The 24817-nt window shown below is 39.5% G+C and overlaps 1 long non-coding RNA gene across 4 annotated transcripts in view; it reads right to left on the reverse strand.

The window, feature by feature from the left end:
• LOC137313919 (uncharacterized) overlaps positions 1-24817 on the reverse strand; it is a 118653-nt gene that overhangs the window by 12050 nt on the left and 81786 nt on the right. The window contains exons 5-9 of one of the 4 annotated variants that reach the window (XR_010961129.1): positions 15590-15746; positions 12968-13227; positions 3851-5442; positions 3025-3190; positions 673-1071 (exon numbers count right to left, since the gene is read on the reverse strand). This is a non-coding gene — a long non-coding RNA (uncharacterized lncRNA). Of the gene's footprint in view, positions 1-672; positions 1072-3024; positions 3191-3850; positions 5443-12967; positions 13228-13293; positions 13578-15589; positions 15747-24817 lie in introns of those variants that run through there. The other 3 variants (XR_010961126.1, XR_010961127.1, XR_010961128.1) reach the window with 3 other exon arrangements.

Here is a 24817-nt window from a genome sequence, read left to right on the forward strand (position 1 = left end):
GCAATAAAAGCCAACATTCCGTTGGCCTTCTTGATCACCTGCTGCACCTTCATACGAACTTTTTGATTTTCTTGCACGAGGACCCCCAGATCCCTTTGTACTGCAGTACTTTCCAGTTTCTCGCCATTAAGATAATAACTTGTTCTCTGATTTTCCCTGCCAAAGTGTAGAACCCCACATTTTCAAATATTGTATTCCATCTGCCAAATCTCCGCCCACTCACCCAGCCTGTCTATATCCCCCTGTCGGTTTTTTATGTCCTCCTCACTCTCCACTTTCCCTCCCATCTTTGTATCATCTGCAAACTTTGATACGTTACACTCGGTCCCATCCTCCAAATCGTTAATATAGATTGTAAAGAATTGGGGACCCAGCACCGACCCCTGCGGAACACCACTGGCTACTGGTTGCCAGTCCGAGAACGAACCATTTATCCGAACTCTCTGCTTCCTGTTCGATAACCAATCACCACCCATTCCAGAATATTACCCCCAATCCAGTGATTCTTTATCTTGAGCAATCATCTTTTATTTGGCACCTTGTCGAATGCCTTCTGGAATTCTCAATACATTATGTCCATTGGTTCCCCTTCATCCACCCTGTACGTTATGACCTCAAAGAACTGAAGCAAATTTGTCAGACATGAATTCCCCTTCGTAAAGCAATGCTGACTTTGTCCTTTTAAATTATGTTTATCCAAATGTTCTGCTGCTGTCTCCAAAATTTTACCAACCACAGATGTTTGGCGAACTGGTCTATAATTTCCAGCCTTCTGCCTACTACCCTTTTTAAATAAAGGTGTTACATTAGCAGTTTTCCAATCTTCCGGGACCTTTTCCGAGTCCAGTGTATTTTAGAAAATTATTACCAAAGCATCCACAATCCTTACTGCCACTTCCCTCAAGACCCTCCGATGTAAGCCATCAGGTCCAGGGGATTTATCCGCGTTGAGTCCCATTAATTTACTGAGTACCAATTCCTTGGTGACTTTAATCGTATTTCGCTCCTCCCCGCCTCGAGCCGCCGGTTTGTCCAGTGTTGTGATATTCTTAGTGTCCTCTACCGTAAAGACTGAAACAAAATATTTGTTCAGCATTTTTGCCATCTCCATGTTTCCCACCATTAATTTCCCGGTCTCATCCTCTAAGGGACCCCCGTTTGCCTTAGCCACCCTTTTTCTCTTGATATAACAATAGAGTCTCTTGCTATCGGTTTTTATATTTTTTAGCTAAATTATTTTCATAATCTATCTTCCCTTTCTTAATCAAACCTTTAGTAACTTTTTGCTGTCTTTTGAAGGCTTCCCAATCTTCTATCCTCCCACTAAGTTTGGCTACCTTATATGTCCTTGCTTTTAGTCGGATACTACCCTTAATTTCTTTACTTCGCCACGGATGGCTATCATTTTTTTTACACCCTTTTTTCCTCAGTGGAATATATATTTTTTTGAAAGTTGTAAAGTAACTCCTTGAATGAACACCATTGCTCATGTACCGCCTTCCACTTTAATCTATTTTCCCTGTCCACTTTAATCAATTCCGCTCTCATACCATCATAGTCTCCTTTATTCAAGCTCAGTCCGCTTGTTTGAGAACCAATCTTCTCACTCTCTACTTGGATATGGAATGTAACCATGTTATGGTCACTCATTCCAAGGGGATCCTTCACTAGGACATTATTAATTAATCCTGGTTCATTACACAGGATTGGTCCAAGGTTGCTTGTCCCCTTGTAGGTTCAGTTACAGACTGCTCAAGAAATCCATCCCTAATACACTCAATAAGCTCTTCCTCAAGGCTGCCCTGCCCAATTTGATTTGTCCAGTTAATATGATAGTTAAAATACCCCATACTTATAGCTGTTCCCTTGTTACATGCCCCGACTATTTCCTGATTAATACTTCTTCCAGCAGAGTTGCTACCATTTGGAGGCCTATATACTACGCCCTCTAGTGTTCTTTTCCCCTTATTATTCCTTATCTCCACCCAAACTGTTTCATTATCCTGATCCTTTGTTCCAATATCATTTCTCTGTATTACAGTGATTCCTTCCTTTATTATCATAGCCACCCCACATCCCCTTCCTTCCTGCCTGTCCTTCCGGATTGTTAAATACCCTGGCATATTTAATTCCCAGTCGTTGTCACCGTGCAGCCATGTTTCTGTAATAGCCACAAGATCATACCCATACGTAGTTATTTGTGCCGTTAACTCGTCCATTTTGTTACGAATGCTACGTGCTTTCAGATAAAGAACTTTCAAATATGTTTTGTGACACGTAGTTCCTGCTTTTTCCTTTTTTAACACTTTACCTTTTACTCCATACATTGTGCCCCTTCCTGACAAGCTTCCCTCTGTCTCCCTGCTCAGGTTCCCAACCCCCTGCCACAGCTTTGATGCTGTGTTAATCGCCATACGCTTTCTCGTTGTTAATAAATCTGTCGTACACTTCCTTTCCGCTGCTCTACGCTTTTCCCTCTCACTTGTTCTTGAACAACTGTTTGTCCTATTTGTATTGTAGATTTCCCCTGGGTCTTCCCCTCTCTTGCTGCTCTCAATTTTATTCCCTCCTGAATCCCCGCTCAGTTTCCCATCCCCCTGCCACTCTAGTTTAAACCTTCCCCAACAGCACTCGCAAAAACCCCCGCGAGGACATTGGTCCCGGTCCTGCTCGGGTGTAACCCGTCACGCTTGTACAGGTCCCATCTTCCCAAGAACCGGTCCCAATGTCGCAGGAATCGGAATCCCTCCCTCCTACACCATCCCTGCAGCCACGCATTCACCCTGTCTATTCTCCTGTTCCTATACTCAATAGCACGTGGCACCGGTACTAATCCTGAGATCACTAACTTTGATGTCCTGCTTTTTAATTTATCGGCTAACTCCTTAAATTCACCTTCCAGACCTCATTCCTTTTTTACCTATATCGTTGGTACCAATATGGACCACGACAACCAGTTCTGATATCCTGTTGGTTCTGTAATGTTTAAATAATGCAAACTCATCACGTTCCCCTCCCACTTACCCGATGTGCTTGTCCACTGAAATGTCACTCGTGTGTTGACAATGAGCTAACTCCGTCCATCCCTTCTTCAACTGCCTGTTCTCGTCTGTCCCGATAGAATTTCGTCAACTGCAACAGTTGTTAACCGTCAGACTTTGTCAAGACCTCAGTGATCGCAGTGTTCGGTCTGTGAACAACAATGGAGAAAACTAAACATATTATCGACCTTCCATCCGGGCGGTTAAATTTCCTCTTACACCAAACGGGTGCCGCCTCCTGTGAGCCACGTTATCAAATGCCTTCTGAAAACTCATATATACCGCATGTGTTACAATCCATTGATCTATATAGTCACGTCTCAATAAGGCTGTATCAAATTTGTCAACTACAATGTCAAATGTCTGCAGATAATCTGTTCCAGCCTTCACTGAATCATAAATGATTCGACGTGAAATTACAGATTCGAGAAGTTTGCCCACAAATAACGTTATAGAATCATAGAATCATAGAATCATAGAAGTTACAACATGGAAACAGGCCCTTCGGCCCAATATGTCCATGTCGCCCAGTTTATACCACTAAGCTAGTCCCAATTGCCTGCACTTGGCCCATATCCCTCTATACCCATCTTACCCATGTAACTGTCCAAATGCTTTTTAAAAGACAACATTGTACCCGCCTCTACTACTGCCTCTGGCAGCTCGTTCCAGACACTCACCACCCTTTGAGTGAAAAAATTGCCCCTCTGGACCCTCTGGACCCTTTTGTATCTCTCCCCTCTCACGTTGTCTAATAAGTCTCTGGTTATCTGATTGCCACATTCTCCCTGTTTTAACACAGACATTACTTGGTCTCTTTCAGTCCACCTGGATATTTTCATTAACAATTGCGTGTTCAAAAATTGTGAGTTTTGGAAAAATATGGTCAGAGTCCCTCCTATCTGTTCTCTGACTTCCTTTAACAGCCTCGGGTACGTTGTCTCTGAGCTCAGTGACTAATCCACCTCGGCTATTACATTCAGAGCCAAATCCTTCTCGACAGTTGTCTCGAAATATGGCTCCACACCCTCCTCACTCTCGCTGAAGATGCTGTATCGACATCTTTGTATGGAATACTTTTACTGTCGATAGTTTGATACTGTGATACGTTGATTCTTTGAAACCATCATTTTCATATCTGCCATCATTTTTAGAAACTGTAGGCAATATTTTGTATCTCGCCAAAAGTTCATCCAATCCAGCCCTGTCTGATCGATACCATATCACATCCCTCAAGAGTCTAACTTTCCAAACGTGTTTGGAATGATTTTTCGATTCACAGACATAACACACAATCTGAACTCCAATTCACTGGAATGTTGACACGGTCTCGTTTTTTTTAATTTTTAGATATCAAGTTACATCTTCTGTCACTACTTCAAAAAACTCCTTCCTTTTTTCTTGGTAATCTCTTTTCAAAAATTCATAAATCTTCTGTTCCTGCTCCAACAGTTTTATTATTTCCACTCTCTAGTCTCAGTTCCGGATATTTCACACGCTCCAGTCTAATCAGGTGAAACCCTCCCACTGCTCCATACACCCAGTCTGTCAAACCGTTTTTGTTGGTTGCTTGAGATCGTAACCGTCCGTTCCCTTCTTCCTGAACTCTCCCTCGTGTCCCAAGAACATGAACCCTTCACTCCTGCTCCAGCCCTCCAGCTACACATTCACCAGCGTCATGTTGTCCTCAGTAAGGGCCCAGTGCACCACAATTCGGAGATCACCAACCTGTGGCCATGCTTTTCAGTCCAGAGCTCAAATTTTAATATTCCCTTTATAAACGTAATTCGAACCGTGTTATTGATTCCGACCATGACTATTTTCCGCTCTCCGTTCCTTTCCAGAGATGGTCCCACCGGTTCCAGGAAGTTCTTCCCCCTGGCACCAGGGCGGCAACGTATCACTTGGACCTGCTCAGGTCTGCAGAAGAGTCTGTCTATTCCCCTGACTATAGAATCTCGCACCACTCTCGCTCTCCTATTCCTGTGTCCCACCTCCTCTCACCTATCTCCCACTCGGGCTGCCTCCCACTGCTCCCTGGTTTCACACTGTTACTCAGGAAGACCAATCTGAGTGACTGTTTCTATCCGCCTTACAGTCCATAACATCAGTTGTCTATTGGACAGTTCCAATACTGAGATCCCTCCAACTGTGACCGCAGGGTCCGGTAGATGGTCACTCACATTCTTTTATCTACACACTATATGCTCGGTTTCTTCTTCCTGTTTGAACAACAGGATATTTTTCATGATCTGGACCCTTTATCCGGACACAATTGATATTTGAAAGATTGTTCTGAACCGACCGGTGTCTATTCTCATTCTTGTTGATGATGTTGGATCTTCTCCCCTGTTTGGACCTTCAGCCATGGTGGTGACAGGCGTTCCAAGATTGTGATGCTCTGTAATAAGTATATTAAAGGAAGGTTAGACTGAAATATTAAAATGAGAGGGAGGAACGTTGGCTTGTTAAATGTGATATCAAGTCCCTCCTTCCCCATCAGTACAACAGCTGTTAGCTCTTGGATCGGGCACTTCTCGACTGTTACGATCAACTCTCCACATCAGGTGCGGCACAGACAGCTGCCCAGTGAAACTCAATGAGTCCCGCTGATTTCCACAACCCAGTTCTGGATGTCCGAAATTCTGCACTGGGAGCACCAGTTGGTAAGATTTACTTGCAGTGCAGGCCAGCACCATACTTATTCCTGAGGTAGTGAATATTCTGAAGGGTGATATGGATCGAGGTGATGAATTAAATGATCCTTCACTCAGTTTTACTCATTCTGCGCTATTGTATTATTTTATTCATAGATTTGTTTTTTTAATTCTTTTGATTTGTTGAGTTTTTATATTAAATTCTTTTATTTTTTGAACCTGATAATTATCGACAAACACAATATGGAGCTGGGTGTGATTTCTCTGCTCTCGAAGGGTAGTGACATTGTCCGTGTGTTCAGGGAGATGCGTTTTGGTTGGTACTTCCTTTTGAATATATTTACCTTATCTCTCATGGTATCAGCACCTGACTAATGAGCACTGTAGGAGGTCAGGAATTTTACTAATTGAACACTAATGTATAATTTATGAATTGTGTAACTTTAAACAGATGCTGCACATTTATTTTTGGATTATTCTTAGGGGTCTTACAATCTCAGCAAACACCACAAATATATAAGTTGTAGATTTGACGGCAATTTTAAAATCATAATTCTCCACGTGTGCGTGTGCCTCCTTCTGTGTGTGCACACAGGCAAGAGCAACCAATCAAACTATCAGTCACTGTATTATCCTTTCCACACTGTGGAAATGTAAACGCGATTAATCTCAGTTAGTAGTTTCATCAAACTATAGTTGAAGTTATTCGCTGGCACTAATATAATAACAAGATTAAATTGTGCAGTTACACTTTATGTAAATTAGTGATGGACCTTCCTCCCTTTTGATAATTTCAATCGTTACTTTTTATATGAACATTAGTGATGGACCCACCTGCAAGGTGGTAATTTCAGTCGATGTTTTTTAAAATAAAGATTAGTGATGGACTCTCTTCCTTGTTTGTAAATTCAGTAGTTTCTTCTTATATAAAGATGAGTGATGGACCCACCGACATGTTGGTAATTTCAGTCGTTGATTTTCATATGAAGATTAGTGATGGACCCTCCTCCCTGTTGGTGATTTCAGTAGTTATTTTTTTATGTACAGATTAGTGATGGACTCTTCTACCTATTGGCAATTTGATTAGTTACTTTTTATATAAAGAGTAGTGATGGACCCTCCTATCTGTTGTTAATTTCAGTCGTTAATTTTTATATAAAGATCAGTGATGGATGCTCCGAACTTTTGGCATTTTCAGTAGTAACGTTTTATATAAAGATTGGTGTTGGACCCTCCTACCTGTTGGTAATTTCAGTGGTTACATTCTATAGAAATATTAGGGCTGGACCCACCACCCTGTTGTTAATTTCAGCAGATACTTTTTATATAAAGATTGGTGATGGACCCTGCTCCCCGTTGGAAATGTGAGTTGTCACTTTTTAAATAAAGATTAGTGATGGGCCCTCCTGCCTTTTGGTAATTTCAGTTACTCTTTATATAAAAAAATATGATGGACCCTCCTACCTGTTGGAAAATTGAGTTGATACGTTTTATATAAAGATTAATGATCGACCCTCCTCCCTGTTGTAAATTTCAGTAGTTACTTTTTATATAAGGATTAGTGATAGACCCTCCTACCACTTGGTAAATTGAGTTGTTACTTTTCATATAATGATTGTATGGACTCTTCTACTTGTTGGTCATTCAGTCGTTACATTTTATATAAAGATTCGTGATGGACTCCACTCCCTGTTCGTAATTTCAGTAGTTACTTTTCTTATAAAGATTAATGATGTACCCTACTCCCTGCTGGCAATTTCAGTAGTTACTTTTTATATAAAGATAAGTGATGGACACTTCTGCCTGTTGGTAATTTCAATAGTTACTTTTCATAAAACGATTAATAATGGTCCCTACTTCCTGTTGGAAATTTGAGTAGCTACTTTTTATATAAGGATTAGTGATGGACCCTCCAACCTGTAGGTAATTTCAGTTGCTACTTTTTATTCAATAATTAATGATGGACCCTCCTCCGTGTTGGTAATTTGAGTTGTTACGTTTCATATCAAGACGAGTGATTGACACTCCTACCTCTTGGTAATGCAGTGGTTACTTCCGATATGGAAAGTAGTGATGGACCCTCCTACCTCTTGGTTACTTGAGTAGTAACTTCTTATATAAGGATTAGTGTTGGACACTCTTCCCTTTTGGTAATTTCTGTGGTTAATTTTAATATAAAGATTAGTGATGGACCTTCATACCTGTTGGTAATTTCAGCAGTTAGTTTGGACATAAAGATTAGTGATGGACCTTCCTACCTCTTCGTGATTTCAGTTGTTACGTGTTATATAAAGATTTGGGATGGACCCTCCTACCTCTTGGTAATTTCATTGTTTCCATGCTTTCTAGAGATAAATGATGCATGCTCCACTCTGTTGTTAATTTCAGTTTTTATTTAAACATTAATTATGGACTCTCCTACCAGATGGTAAATTGAGTTGTTAGTTTTTAATAAAAGATTAGTTTGGACTCTTCTACTTGTTGATAATTCAGTAATTACATTCTATATAAAGATTAGTGATGGTCCCTCCTCCATGTTGCTAATTTCATTCGTTACTTTTAAAGAAGATTAGTGATGGACCCTCCTTCCTGTTGTTAATTTCAGTGATTACTTTTTATATAAAGATTAGTGATAGAGCCTCCAATCTGTTGGTAATTTCAGTAGTTACATTTTATATAATGTTTAGTGATGGACCCTCCTCTCTGTTGGTGATTTCAGTAGTTACTTTTTATGTAAAGATTAGTGATGGACTCTCCAACCTGTTGTTAATTTCAGTCGTTAATTTTTATATAAAGATCAGTGATGGATGCTCCGACCTGTTGGCATTTTCAGTAGTAACTTTTTATATAAAGATTGGTGTTGGACCCTCCTACCTGTTGGTAATTTCAGTGGTTACATTCTATAGAAATATTAGTGATGGACCCTCCACCCTGTTGTTACTTTCAGCAGTTACTTTTTATATAAAGATTAGTGATGGACCCTGCTACCCGTTGGAAATGTGAGTTGCCACTTTTTAAATAAAGATTAGTGATGTGCCCTCAGGCCTTTTGGTAATTTCAGTTGTTACGTTTTATAAAAAGATTCGTGATGGACCCTCCTACCTGTTGATAATTTCAGTGGTTACTCTTTGTACAAAAAATATGATGGACCCTCCTACCTGTTAGTAAATTGAGTTGATGAGTTTTATGAAAAGATTAAGGATCGACCCTCCTCCCTGTTGTAAATTTCTGTAGTTACTTTTTACATAAAGATTAGTGATGGACCTTGATACCTGTTGGTAATTTCAGCAGTTACTTTATACATAAAGATTAGTCATGGACCCTCCTACCAGTTGGTAAATTGAGTTGTTACTTTTTATATAATGATTAGTGATGGACCTTCATACCTGTTGGTAATTTCAGCAGTTACTTTACACATAACGATTAGTGATGGAGCCTCCTACCTCTTCGTAATTTCAGTTATTACGTGTTATATAAAGATTAGTGATGGACCCTCCTGCCTCCTGGTAATTTCATTGTTTACATGCTTTGTATAGATAAATGATGCACGCTCCTCTCTGTTGTTAATTTCAGTTTTTATTTGAAGTTTAATGATGGACCCTCATACCAGATGGCAAATTGAGTTGTTATTTTTTAACAAAAGATTAGTATGGACACTTCCACTTGTTGATAATTCAGTAGTTTCATTCTATATAAAGATTAGTGATGGACCCTCCTCCCTGTTGCTAATTTCAGTCGTTACTTTTTATATTAAGATTAGTGATGGACCCTCCTCGCTGTCGTTAATTTCAGTGGTTACTTTTTATATAAAGATGAATGATGTATCCTCCTACCAGATGGCAAATTGCGTTGTTATTTTTTAGAAAAAGATGAGTGCTGGACTCTCCTCCCTTTCGTTAATTTCAGTGGTTACTTTTTATATCAAGATTAGTGATGGACCCTGATTCCTGTTGGTAATTTCAGTAGTTACGTTTTATATAAAGATTAGTGATGGAGCCTCCAATCTGTTGGCAATTTCAGCAGTTACATTTTATATAAAGTTGAATGATGGAGCCTTGTCCCTTTTGGTGATTTCAGTAGTTACTTTTTATGTAAAGATTCGTGATGGACTCTTCTACCTATTGGTAATTTGAGCAGTTACTTTTTGTATAAAGATTAGTGATGGACACTCCTCCCAGATGGTAAATCGAGTTGTAACTTTTTATATGAAGATTAGTATGGACTCTTCTACCTGTTGGTAATTTCAGTCGTTACTTTTTATATAAAGATAAGTAATGGACCCTCCTCCCTGTTCGTAATTTCAGTAGTTACTATTTATGTAAAGATCAGTGATGGATGAACCGACCTGTTTGCATTTTCAATAGTTACTCTTTATCTAAAGATTGGTGTTGGACCCTCCTACCGGTCGGCAATTTCAGTGGTTACATTCTATAGAAATATTAGTGAAGGACCCTCCATCCTGTTGTTAATTTCAGTAGTTACTTTTCATATGAAGATGAGTGATTGACCCTGCTGCACGTTGGAAATGTGAGTTGTCACTTCTTAAATAAAGATTAGTGATGGGCCCTCCTCCCTTTTGGTATTTTCAGTTGTTGCTTTTTACAATAAGATTCGTGATGGACCTTCCTACCTGTTGATAATTTCAGTAGTTACTCTTCATACAAAAATATGGTGGACCCTCCTACCTGTTGGAAAATTGAGTTGATACGTTTTATATAAAGATTAATGATCGACCCTCCTCTCTGTTGTAAATTTCACTCGTTACTTTTTATATAAAGATTAGTGATGGACCTTGATACCTATTGGTAATTTCAATCGTTCCTTTTACATAAAGATTAGTGATGGAACTTCCTACCTCTTCGTAATTTCAGTTGTTACGTATTATATAAAGATTAGTGATGGACCCTCCTACCAGTTGGTAAAATGAGTTGTTAATTTTTATATAATGATTAGTATAGACTCATCTACCTATTGGTAATTTCAGTCGTAACTTTTTATATAAAGATAAGTAATGGACCCTCCTCCCGCATGGCAATTTCAGTAGTTACTATTTATATAAAGATCAGTGATGGATGCTCCTACCTGTTGGCAGTTTCAGTGGTTACATTCTATAGAAAGATTAGTGATGGACCCTCCACCCTGTGGTTAATTTCAGTAGTTACTTTTGATATTAAGATTGGTGATGGACCTTGATACCTATTGGTAATTTCAACCGTTACTTTATACATAAAGATTAGTGATGGAACCTCCCACCTCTTCGCAATTTCAGTTGTTACGTGTTATATAAAGATTAGTGATGGGTCCTCCTGCCTTTTGGTAATTTCAATTGTTGCTTTTTACAAAAATATTTGTGATGGACCCTCCTACCTGTTGATAATTTCAGTGGTTACTCTTTTGACAAAAAATATGATGGACCCTCCTAACTGTTGGTAAATTGAGTTGATACGTTTTATATAAAGATTATTGATCGACCCTTCTCTATGTTGTAAATTTCAGTAGTTACTTTTTATATTTAATTTGTGATGGACCTTCATACCTGTTGGTAATTTCAACTGTTACTTTATACATAAAGATTAGTGATGGACCCTCCTACCTTTTCGTAATTTCAGTTGTTACGTGTTATATAAAGATTAGTGATGGACCCTCCTACCAGATGGTAAATTGAGTTGTTAATATTCAACAAAAGATTAGTATGGTCTCTTCTACTTGTTGATAATTCAATAGTTACGTTCTATATAACGATTAGTGATGGACCCTCCTCCCTGTTGTCAATTTCAGTGGTTACTTTTTATAAAAGATTAGTGATGGACCCTCCGACCGGATCGTAAATTGTGTTGTTCGTTTTTATATAAAGATTAGTGATGGACTCTCCTCCCTGTTGTTAATTTCAGTGGTTAATTTTTCGATAAAGATTAGTGATGGAGCCTCCAATCTGTTGGTAATTTCAGTCGTTACATTTTATATAAAGTTTAGTGATGGAGCCTCCTCCCTGTTGGTGATTTCAGTCGTTACTTTTTATGTAAAGATTAGTGATGGACTCTTCTACCTGTTGTTAATTTCAGTGGTTACTTTTTATATAAAGATTAGTGATGGACCCTCCTACCAGTTGGTAAATTGAGTTGTTATTTTTATTTTAAGGTTTGTATGGCCTCTGCTACCTGTTGGTAATTTCAGTCGTTACTATTTATATAAAGATCAGGGATGAATGCTCCGACCTTTTGGCATTTTCAGTAGTTACTTTTCATATAAAGATTAGTGATGGACCCTCCTTTCAGTTGGTAAATTGAGTTGTTACTTTCCATATGAAGATTAATGATGGACACACCTCCCTGTTGATAACTTCAGTCGTTACTTTTTGTATAAAGATTAGTGATGGACACTCCTACCACTTGTTAAATCGAGTTGTTACATTTTATATAATTATTGTATGGACTCTTCTACTTGTTGGTAATTCAGTAGTTACATTTTGTATAAAGATTAGTGATGGGCTCTACTCCCTGTTCGTAATTTCAATCGTTACTTTTTATATAAAGATAATTGATGGACCCTCCTGCCTGTTGGTAATTTCAGTCGTTATTTTTTATATAAAGATTAGCGAAGGGACTACCAACTGTTGGTAAATTGAGTTGTTATTTTTCATATAAAGATTAGTGATGGGTCTACCTACTGTTGGTAAATTGAATTGTTACTTTTTTTGTAAAGATTAGTGAACGGACCCTCCTACCTGTTGATGTTAAAAGTAACTTCTCAAATTACCAAGGTTATCGATCAGGAAGCACCGATCTGTGTGAAAGATGGTTTCAGCCCGGAACAAGTTTCCCGTGAAAACATTCCTGAAGTTTGTTTCTGTCTGAAGGGAGCGGCCTCTCTTTCTTCAGTTGAGCCAGTTTAACAAATAACATCCTCAACAACATATTTTAGAGAAAACAGTAGTCCCTGCTCCATTCTCCCCATCTAATTCGCATGACACGAATTAATTATAATTAATCAGGAACAAGATTTATCTCCTACTTTGCTCCTATCCTGCGATTGGATCACCTTCAGTCCGGCCTCGGGTAACCATGGGCTGATTTTCCAGGTGACCAGCAGAGCGCAATATTCGGCCATTGCGAATGTGTTAACCCTTTCCTGAGCTGAACTGTGTGTTCGATCAGTCTTTGATCAAATCAATATATTGTACCAGGCACAAAACGGCTCAGTGAGTAAGAAGAGCCAGTGTCACAGTTAAAAATAAATGCATATGGAGTGAAAACGGACAGTTTCCCACACCTGACATGGGAAGTAGGCACCGCTGGACAAGGAAGGTGTAAATCTCCAGAGTTCGTGTTCCTGCTTTCTGTCCTGTAACCGCTTTAAAATGTGTCTGTGGGGAGATTGGAGGAGTCCATAAAGGGATAAGCCCTCAAATTCGCTGTGTGAAATAGCGGGCCTTCAGTCAGTGTCTGAGCGAACAATTAGTGAATATTTCCATCCGCGAGGATTAGAGAGCTCCGTCCGCCAGGGGAACATATCTGACCGCGGGAAATTGGCTTTGGAAAAGAGGAAGAGGCAGAAAAAGTTAATTAAAAAAGACATTGACACCACATTAACCTTACCTTGATCCCGCAAGGATTTTCCGTCCTCAATATCCGTGCAGATTTTGCAAATTATATCCTTGTTATTTGATTGTAATCAATCGAGTACAAGTTCTTTGCTTTATTTTAACAGTTCAAAACTAGGGAATTTGATCTGCTCCTTCTTATGTGAGATTCAGAGCTCCGCCCTCCATGAAAGCTGCTGCCAAACATCAGGATGGATTTCAACACAAACATTCCTCATTTGTTTCAGAACAGGGAGCGGCCCTTCTGGTGGAATCAAATCGAACCGGGTTGACAATTCGCTGCCAAGTCAATTGTGAACAAAGTCAGTTGTACATTTTATCTTTTCTCTTCTTGTTCCAGGGCAGTTCAGTAAAACAGATATTTGGTTCGAAATAAATTGTTACATTTGCTTCAGGGACATTGTTTACTGAAGACCCATCGATTTTCTAATGTTTGCGCTTCAACCCTGGGCCAATAGCCAGTGTTTCGTCAGTGAGCTGAGGAGAGGCTGTGTCTGTCGGTGAGGACATTAACCATTTAACCGCCGAATTAAACTACCGCTGAGCATCAATCACCTCAATCAGTGGGAGAATCAGTACTGACTTTCCAAAGTTACATTTAGGAGCAAAGTACAGAGAAACAGGAGTTGGCCATCAAGCCCCTCGTGCCTACTCCGCCATTTGATAAGATCATGGCTGATCTGTGATCTAACTGCACATACCTGCCTTTGGCCCATATCCCTTAATACCTTTGGTTGCCAAAAAGCTATCTATCGCAGATTGAAATTTAGCAATTGAGCTAGTATCAATTGCCATTTGCTGAAGAGCGCTCCAAACTTCGACAACCCTTTGTGTGCAGAAATGTTTCCTAATCTCGCTCCTGAAAGGTCTGGCTCTAATTTTTAGACTGTGCCCCCGACTCCTAAAATCCCCAACCAGCGAAAAGAGTTTCTCTCTATCCACCCTATCCTTTCCGCTTAATATCATAGTAAATATTCAGCAGATTCACCAGTTACATTGTTAAATCCGGAATGGATCATTCCTGATATGAAGATTGGATTGCTCACATTTTGAGGAGGTTCACAGACGGTCATACATGGCCCCTCCCCGGGTTGAAAGTTTCCGAAGAGAGAAAGTGTTTGAGGACAGATTGTGATGATAATTCCGAGGGGCGGATTGTTGTGATCAATCCCAGGGACAGATTGTGGTGATAATTCCGAGGGACGGATTGTTGTGATCAATCCCAGGGACAGATTGTGATGATAATTCCGAGGGGCGGATTGTTGTGATCAATCCCAGGGACAGATTGTGGTGATAATTCCGAGGGACGGATTGTTGTGATCAATCCCAGGGATAGATTGTGGTGATAATTCCGAGGGACGGATTGCTGTGATCAATCCCGGGGATAGATTGTGTTGATAATTCCGAGGGGGGGATTGTTGTAATCAATCCCTGGGATAGATTGCGATATTTCCCCCTTTCTCACTAATTCCCCGCTTGTTTTTTGACCAGGATTGAGGATTCATTCGGGCCGGAGACACAGCCTGAAGCGGCGGCAACAAACAATCCCCAACATTTATCTTCATGTGAACTCTCCCTCCACAGCTTGTTTCAATCTATCGCTGATTGAAGCGGAGTTTTATTCATTCGAACCAAAACCTTCAGACGAATGATTCATATAATTAAATATACTGGTAATTGGACAATTTGGGTCAATGGTGGGTTGAAATATCATTAAATACACTGTTAAGTGGACAGTGTGGGTAAATGGTGGGTTCATATATCATTAAATAAACTGTTAAATGGAGAGTGTGGGTAAATGGTGGGTTTATATATCATTAAATACACTGTTAAATGGATCGTGTGGGTCAATGGAGTGTTTATATGTAATTAATTACACTTTTAATTGGACAACGTGGGTAAATGGTAGGTTTATTTATCATTAAATACACAGTTAAATGGACAGTGTGGGTAAATGGTGGGTTTCTTTATCATTAAATACACTGTTAAATGGACAGTGTGGTTACCACCTTCGTCAGATGGCGGCAAGTAGCAAACAGAGTGTCCCCAGTGATCCCGCAGTGAACCCAGAATGATGTCAGGGTGCACCCAGTCAGCCCAGAGTGATGCCAGAGTGGTGGTCTTGATGTTCAGACCACAAACACAACAACAAGAACTGGCACAACAATGTCCCAGTGACCACCCCCACGAGTGTCCGTTGAATGTCCCAGTGATCCCCCCAGTGTCCCCTGAATATCCCAGTGATCCCAGTGTGCACCCAGTGACCCCAGAGTAAGCCAGACATCACTCACGTGCCCCCCATCGGGTCCAGGCTGCGGTGAAGGTCTCAGTCAGTCAGTCCGCAGCGGAGAGAACTATTCTTGGCCCAGGATTTTTCCCACTCCTACTCTTCCTCACAAAATGTCTCTTTCTGGATCATCCCCTTGCAGCATTTCATCAAAAATATTCCTGAGGGGAGAGAGAGAGAGAGAGAATTGATTAAAATACAAATGTAAGGGATTAAAAAGGCACAGCAAGAGCCCAGAACTCCCTCCCTCCCACTCCCTCTCTCACTCTCTCTTTTTACCTCCCTCCCTCTCCCCCTCTCTCTCACCCCCTCTCTCTCCCCCCACTCTCTCTCAACCCCCTCTCTCTCTCCCTCTCTCTCTCTCTCCCCCGCCCTCTATCTCCCTCTCTCCCCCGCCCTCTCTCCCCCTCTCTCCCCCCTCTCTCTCCCTCCCTCTCTCTCCCCCCTCTCTCTCCCTCCCTCTCTCTCCCTCCCTCTCTTTCCCTCCCTCTCTCTCCCCCTCTCTCACACTCCCCCAGTTGCACAGAATCTCTCCCTAATCCAAGTCTGCAGCTTGTTTCACCCCTGCCTTTCCTCTGAATGCCTCGAACCGGTGACGCATTGTCTGTCTGCGCTGCTCGGTGTTTGTTGCAGGCTCCAAACCTCCCCTGGGTTTGTTTTCTCTCCTGTCCCTGGGCCCGCACACACCTGCTCTGGACATTTTGCAACTTATGTTCTGTCAGTTGCTGTGAGCGAAATGTCAACAGCTTATCCCTTAACTTTTTTCTCTTGATTGAATTAGCAGCTCGCCCCGACCTGTTCAATCTCTTCCCCTCCCTGTACAATCTCTCCCCCTCCCTGTTCAATTTCTCCCACACTCTGTGTAATATTCCCCTCTGTGTAATATTCCCCCCCTGTGTAATGTTACCATCTGTGAAATATTCCCCCTCTCTGCAATATTCCACACTCTGTAATATTGCCCTCTGTGTAATATTCCCTCTCCGTGTAATAGTCGCCCATTCTGAGTTCACCCCACCTTGTATTGTACAGAATGTAATATAAGATATGTACTGATTCCAATCCTTCTTGTAATGTACAGAATGTAATATAAGATATGTACAGTGGCCACCTCACCTTGCATGATACAGAATGCAATATAAGATATGTACTGAGTACACACCACCTTGTAATGTAAAGAATGTAATATAAGATATGTACGGAGTCCAACCCACCTTGTAATGTTCACAATGTAATATAAGATATGTACTGAGTCCACCACAGCTTGTATTGTACAGAATGTAATATAAGATGTGCAATGTGTCCACCCCACCTTGTATTGTACAGAATGTAAAATGAGAAATGTAAGCAGTCCAACCCAGCTTGTATTGTACAGAACGTAATATAAGATATTTGATGAGGACACCCCACCATGTTTTATACAGAATGTAATATGAGATATGCACTGAGTCTATCCCACCTTGTATTGTCCAGAAAGTAATTTTAGATAAGTACTGAGTCCACCCCACCTTGTATTGTACAGAATGTAATATAAGATATGTACTGAGTCCACTCAACCTTGTAATGTACAGAATGTAATATAAGATATGTCCTGAGACAACCACACCTTGTAATGCAAGGAATGTAATATAACATATGTACTGAGTCCATTCCACCTTGTATCGTACAGAATATGATATAAGATATGTACTGAGAACAAATCACCTTGCAATGTACAGAATGTAATATAAGATATCCACGGAGTCCAACCCACCTTGTATTGTGCACAATATAATACAAGACATGCACTGAGTCCACCCACCTTGTATTGTACAGAATGTAATGTCAGATTTATACTGAGTCCACCCCACCTTGTATTGTACAGAATGTAATAAAATATATGTACTGAGTCCACCCCACCTTGTATTGTACAGAATGAAATATGAGATATGTAAGCAGTCCAACCCAGCTTGTATTTTACAGAATGTAATATAAGATATGTAATGAGTACATCCCACCTTCTATTGTAAGAATGTAATTTTAGATAGGTACTGAGTCCATCCCAACTTGTATTGTACAGAATGTAACTTAAGATATGTACCGAGTCCACCCCATCTTATACAGAACAGAATGTAATATAAGATATGTAAGCAGTCCATCCAACCTTGTATTGCACAGAATGTAATTTTAGATATGTACTGAGTCCAACCCACCTTGTATTGTGCACAATGTAATACAAGACAAGTACTGAATCCAAGCCACCTTGTATTGTACAGAATGTAATATCAGATGTATACTGAGTCCACCCCACCTTGTATTGTACAGAATGTAATATAAGATATGTACTGAGTCCACACCTCCTTGTAAAGTACAGAATGTAATTTAAGATATGTACTGAGTCCATCCCTCCATGTTATGTACAGAATGTAATATAAGATATGTACAGTGTCCACCTCACCTTGTACTATAAAGAATGAAATGTAAGATATGTACTGAGTACACACTACCTTGTAATGTACAGAATGTAATATAAGATATGTCCTGATTCCACCCCAACTTGTATTGTACAGAATGAAATATAAGATATGTAAGCAGTCAACCCCAGCTTGTACTGTACAGAATGTAAGAAAAGTTGTGTACTGAGTCCAACTCAACTTGTAATGTACAGAATGTAACATAAGATATGTACTGAGTCCACCCCACCTTTTATTTTACAGAATGTAATAGAAGATATGTACTGAGTCCAAACCACCATGTATTGTGCACAATGTAATATAAGACAAGTACTGAGTCCACCACACCTTGTATTGTGCAGAATGTAATATAAGATATGTACTGAGTCCACACCTCCTTGTAATGTACAGAATGTAATATAAGATATGTACTGAGTCCACCCCTCCATGTAATGTACAGAAAGTAATATAAGATATGTACAGTGTCCACCCCACCTTGTACTATAAAGAATGAAATGTAAGATATGTACGGAGTCCACCCCACCTTGTATTGTACAGAATGTAATATCAGATGTATACTGAGTCCACCCCACCTTGTATTGTGCAGAATGTAATGTAAGATATGTACTGTGTCCACACCTCCTTGTAATGTACAGAATGTAATATAAGATATGTACTGAGTCCACCCCTCCATGTACTATAAAGAATAAAATGTAAGATATGTACTGAGTCCACCCCACCTTGTAATGTACAGAATGTAATATAAGATATGTCAGGAGTCCACCCCACCTTGTGTTGTACAGAATGTAATGTAAGATATGTACTCAGTCCACCCAACCTTGTAATGTACAGAATGTAATGTAAGATATGTCCTGAGTCCACCCCACATTGTAATGCACAGAATGTAATATAAGATATGCACGGAGTCCAACCCACCTTGCATTGTGCACAATGTAATGTAAGACATGTACTGAGTCCACCCCATCTTGTAATGTACAGAATGTAATATAAGATATGTACTGAGTCCATCCCAACTTGTATTGTACAGAATGAAATATAAGATATGTAAGCAGTCAACCCCAGCTTGTACTGTACAGCATGTAATATAAGATGTGTACTGAGTCCACCCCAACTTGTAATGTGCAGAATGTAACATAAGAGATGTACTGAGTCCACCCCACCTTGTATTGTGCAGAATGCAATATAAGATATGTACTGATTCCACTCCTCCTTGTAATGTACAGAATGTAATATAAGATATGTACAGTGTCCTCCTCACCTTGTACGATACTGAATGTAATATAAGATATGTGATGAGTACACCCCACCGATTTTAATACAGAATGTAATATGAGATATGTACTGAGTTCACCCCACCTTGTATTGTACAGAATGTAATTTTAGATATGTATTGAGCCCAAGCCACCTTGTATCAAACAGAATGTAATATAAGATATTTATTGAGTCCACCCCAACTTGTATTGTACAGAATGTAATATAAGATATGTTCTGAGTCCACCAAACCTATTAATGTACAGAATGTAATATAAGGTATGTCCTGAGTCCACCGCACCTTGTAATGCACATAATGTAATCGATGATATGCACGGAGTCCAACTCACCTTGTATTGTGCACAATGTAATATAAGACATGTTCTGAGTCCACCCCATCTTGTATTGTACATAATGTAAAATAAGATATGCAAGCAGTCCAACCCACCTTATAATATAAAGAACGTAACATAAGATATGTACTGAGTCCACCCCACCTTGTATTGTACAGGATGTAATATAAGATATTTACTGAGCCAATCCCACCTTTTATTGTACAGAATGTAATCCAAGGTATGTACTGAGTCCACCCGACCTTGTAATGTACAGAATGTAATATAAGATGTGTACTGAGTTCACCTGAACTTGTATTATACAGAATGGAACATAAGATATTTAGTGAGACCACCCCACCTAGTATTGGCAGAATGTAATATCAGATATGTACTGAGAACACCTCGCCTTGTATTGTACAGAATGTAAAATGAGGTCTGTCAGGAGTCCACCCCAGCTTGCATTGGACAGAATGTAATAGCAGATGTATACTGACTCCACACCACGTTGTATTGTACAGAATGTAAAATAAGATATGGGCTGAGTCCACACCTGTATGCAATGTACAGAATGTAATATATGATATTTACTGAGTCCACCCCTCCTTGTAATGTACAGAATGTAATATAAGATATCTACAGTGTCCACCTCACCTTGTACTATGCAGAATGTAATGTAAGATAAGTACTGAGCACATACCACCTTGGTAAGTACCGAATGTAACATAAGATATGCACTGAGTCCACCCACCTTGTATAGTACAGAATGTAATATAAGATATGGACGAAGTCCACCCCACCTTATAATGTGCAGAATATAACATAAGATATGCACTGAGTCCAACCCACCTTGTATGAAACAGAACGTAACATAAGATATGTGCTGAGTCCACCCCAAATTATAATGTACAGAATGTAATATAAGATATGAACTGAGTCCACCCCACCTTGTAATGTACAGAATGTAATATAAGATATGAACTGAGTCCACCTCGCCTTGTATTATACAGAATGGAACATAAGATATTGACTGAGTCCACCCACCTTGTAATGTACAGAATGTAATGTAAGATATGTCCTGAGTCCACCCCACCTTGTAATGCACAGAATGTAATATAAGATATGCACGGAGTCCAACCCACCTTGCATTGTGCACAATGTAATGTAAGACATGTACTGAGTCCACCCCATCTTGTAATGTACAGAATGTAACATAAGATATGTTCCGAGTCCACCCCACCTCGTATTGGCAGAATGTAATTTAAGATATGTACTGAAAACACCCAGCCTTGTACTGTACAGAATGTAAAATAAGATATGTCAGGAGTCCACCCCAGCTTGTATTGTTCAGAATGTAACATAAGATATGTTCTGAGTCCACCCCACCTCGTATTGGCAGAACGTAATTTAAGATATGTACTGAAAACACCCCGCCTTGTGTTGTACAGAATGTAAAATAAGATATGTCAGGAGTCCACCCCAGCTTGTATTGTACAGAATGTAATTTTAGTTATGTACTGAGTACACCCCACCTTTTATTGTACAGAATGTAACATTAGCTATGCAATGAGTACACCCCACCTTGTATTGTACAGAATGCAATATGAGATATGTACTGAGTCCACCTCACCTTGTATTGTACAGTATGTAATATAAGAAATGTACTGAGTCCACCTCACCTTGTATTGGAGAGAATGTAATCTAAGATATGTACTGAGTCCACCCCACCTCGTATTGGTAGAATGTAATGTAAGATATGTGATGAGTCACCCCACCTTGTTTTATACAGAATGTAATATGAGATATGTACTGAGTCCTCCCCACCTTGTATTGTGCAGAATATCATAAAAGATATGTGCTGAGAACACACCACCTTGCAATGTACAGAATGTAAAATAAGATATGCACGGAGTCCAACCCACCTTGTATTGTGCACAATGTAATATAAGACATTTACTGAGTCCACCCCATCTTGTACAGTACAGAATGTAACATAAGATATGTAAGCAGTCCTCCCCACCTTGTAATGTACAGAATGTAATATAAGATATGGACAGTGTCCACCTCACCATGTACTATGCAGAATGTAATGTAAGATATGTTCTGAGCATTCAGCACCTTGTAATGCACAGAATGTAATATAAGATATGTACTGACTCCACCCCAACTTGTATTGTACAGAATGTAACATAAGATATGTAAGCAGTCAACCCCATCTTGTACTGTACAGAATGTAATAGAAGATGTGTACTGAGTCCACCCCACCTTGTATTGTACAGAATGAAATATGAGATATGTAAGCAGTCGAACCCAGCTTGTATTGTACAGAATATAATGTCAGATATGTAATGAGTACAACCCAACTTGTATTGAGCAGAATGTAATTTAAGATATGTACTGAGTCCACCCCACCTTGTATTGTACAGAATGTAATACAAGATATGTAAGCAGTCCATCCCACCTTGTATTGTACAGAATGTAACATAAGATATGTACCGAGTCCACCCCATCTTATATAGAACAGAATGTAATATAAGATATTTAAGCAGTCCATCCAACCTTGTATTGCACAGAATGTAATTTTAGATATGTACTGAGTCCACCCCACGTTGTATTATACCGAATGTAATAGAAGATATGTGCTGAGTCCACCCCACCTTGTATTGTACAGAATGTAATGTAAGATATGGACTGAGTCCACCCCCCTTGTATTATACACAATGTAATATAAGATATGTACTGAGTCCACCCCACCTTGTATTCTACAGAATGTAATGTAAGATATGTCCTGAGTCCATTCCACCTTGTATTGTGCAGAATATCATAAAAGATATGTGCTGAGAACACTCCTCCTTGTAATGTACAGAATGTAATATAAGATATGTACAGTGCCCACCTCAGCTTGTACTGTACAGAATGTAATATAAGATATGGACTGAGTCCACCTCACCTTGTTTTGTACAGAATGTAAAATAAGATATGCACGGAGTCCAACCCACCTTGTATTGTGCACAATGTAATATAAGACATTTACTGAGTCCACCCCAACTTGTACAGTACAGAATGTAACATAAGATATGTCAGCAGTCCTCTCCAACTTGTAATGTACAGAATGTAATATAAGATATGGACAGTGTCCACCTCACCATGTACTATGCAGAATGTAATGTAAGATATGTACTGAGCATACAGCACCTTTTAATGCACAGAATGTAATATAAGATATGTACTGACTCCACCACAACTTGTATTGTACAGAATGTAACATAAGATATGTAAGCAGTCGACCCCAGCTTGTACTGTACAGAATGTAATATAAGATGTGTACTGAGTCCACCCCACCTTGTATTGTACAGAATGAAATATGAGATATGTAAGCAGTCCAGCCCAGCTTGTATTTTACAGAATGTAAAATATGATATGTAATGAGTACACCTCACCTTGTATTGTACAGAATGAAATATGAGATATGTAAGCAGTCCAGCCCAGCTTGTATTTTACAGAATGTAAAATATGATATGTAATGAGTACACCTCACCTTGTATTGTTCAGAATGTAATATAAGATATGTACTGAGTCCACCCCACCTTATAATTTACGGAACGTAACATATGATACGTACTGTGTCCACCCCACCTTTTAATGTACATTATGTAATATAAGATGTGTAATGAGTCCACCCCACCTTGTATTGTACATAATGTAATATAAGATATGGACTGAGTCCACCGCAACTTGTAATGTATAGAATGCAACATAAGATATGCACTGAGTCCACACCACCTTGTATTGTACAGAATATAATATAAGAGATGCACTGAGTCCACCCCACCTTGTAATGTTCAGAATGTAATATGTCACATGTACTGAGTCCACCCCACCTTGTACAAAACATAATGTAATATAAGAGATGGACTGAGTCCACGTCACCTTGTATTATACAGAATTTAATATAAGATATGAACTGAGTACACCCCTCCTTCTAGTGTACAGGATGTAATATGTGATAGGTTCTCAGTCCACACCACCTTGTATTCCATGGAATGTAATCAAAGATATTAACTTAGTCCAACCCACCTTGTAATGCACAGAATTTAATACAAGATATGGACTGAGTCCACCACTCCTTGTAACGTACAGAATGTAATGTAAGATATGTACTGAATCCACCCCACCTTGTATTGTACAGAATGTAATAAAAGTTATGTACTGAGTCCACCCCACCTGGTATTGTGCAAAATGTAACAGAAGATATGGACTGAGCCCACTCCAACTTGTAATGTACAGAATGTAATATAAGATATGGACTGAGTCCACGCCACCTTGCATTGGACAGAATGTACTATAAGATATGTAATGAGTACACACCTCCTTGAATTGTACAGGATGTAATATGAGATAGGTACTGACTCCACCCTACATTGTATTGTACAGAATGTAATTTTAGATATGTACTGAGTCCAAACCACCTTGTATTATACAGAATGTATTAGAAGCTATGTACTGAATCCACCTCACGTTGTATTGTACAGCATGTAATATAATATATCTACTGAGTCCACCCCACCTTGTAATGTACAGAACGCAATATAAGGTATGTACTGAGTCCACCCCACCTTGTATTATACAGAATGTAACATAAGATATGTACTGAGTACAGCCCACCTCGTATTGTACAGAATGTAATTTAAGATACGGACTGAGTCCACCTCATCTTGTATTATACAGAATGTAATATAAGATATGTACTGAGTCCACCCCACCTTGTAATGTACAGAATGCAACATAAGATATGCACTGAGTCGACCCCACCTTGTATTGTACAGGATGTAATGTTAGATTTATACTGAGTACACCCCACCTTGTATTGCACAGAATGTAATATAAGATAGGTGCTGAGTCCACCCCACCTTGTATTGTACAGAATCTAAACCAAGATATGTACTGTGTCCACCCCACCTGGTAATGTACAGAATGTAATGTAAGATATCTACTGAGTCCAACCCACCTTGTAATGTACCGAATGTAATATAAGATATGTACTGAGTGCACCCTGCCTTGTATTGTACAGAATGTAAAATAAGATATGTCAGGAGTCCACCCCAACTTGTATTGTACATAATGTAATATAAGATTTGCACTGAGTCCACCCCACCTTTTTTGTACAGAACGAAATAGAAGATATGTGCTGAGTCCACC

This window comes from Heptranchias perlo, unplaced genomic scaffold (genome assembly GCF_035084215.1).
Source record: "Heptranchias perlo isolate sHepPer1 unplaced genomic scaffold, sHepPer1.hap1 HAP1_SCAFFOLD_49, whole genome shotgun sequence".
Taxonomy (NCBI): Eukaryota; Metazoa; Chordata; class Chondrichthyes; order Hexanchiformes; family Hexanchidae; genus Heptranchias; species Heptranchias perlo.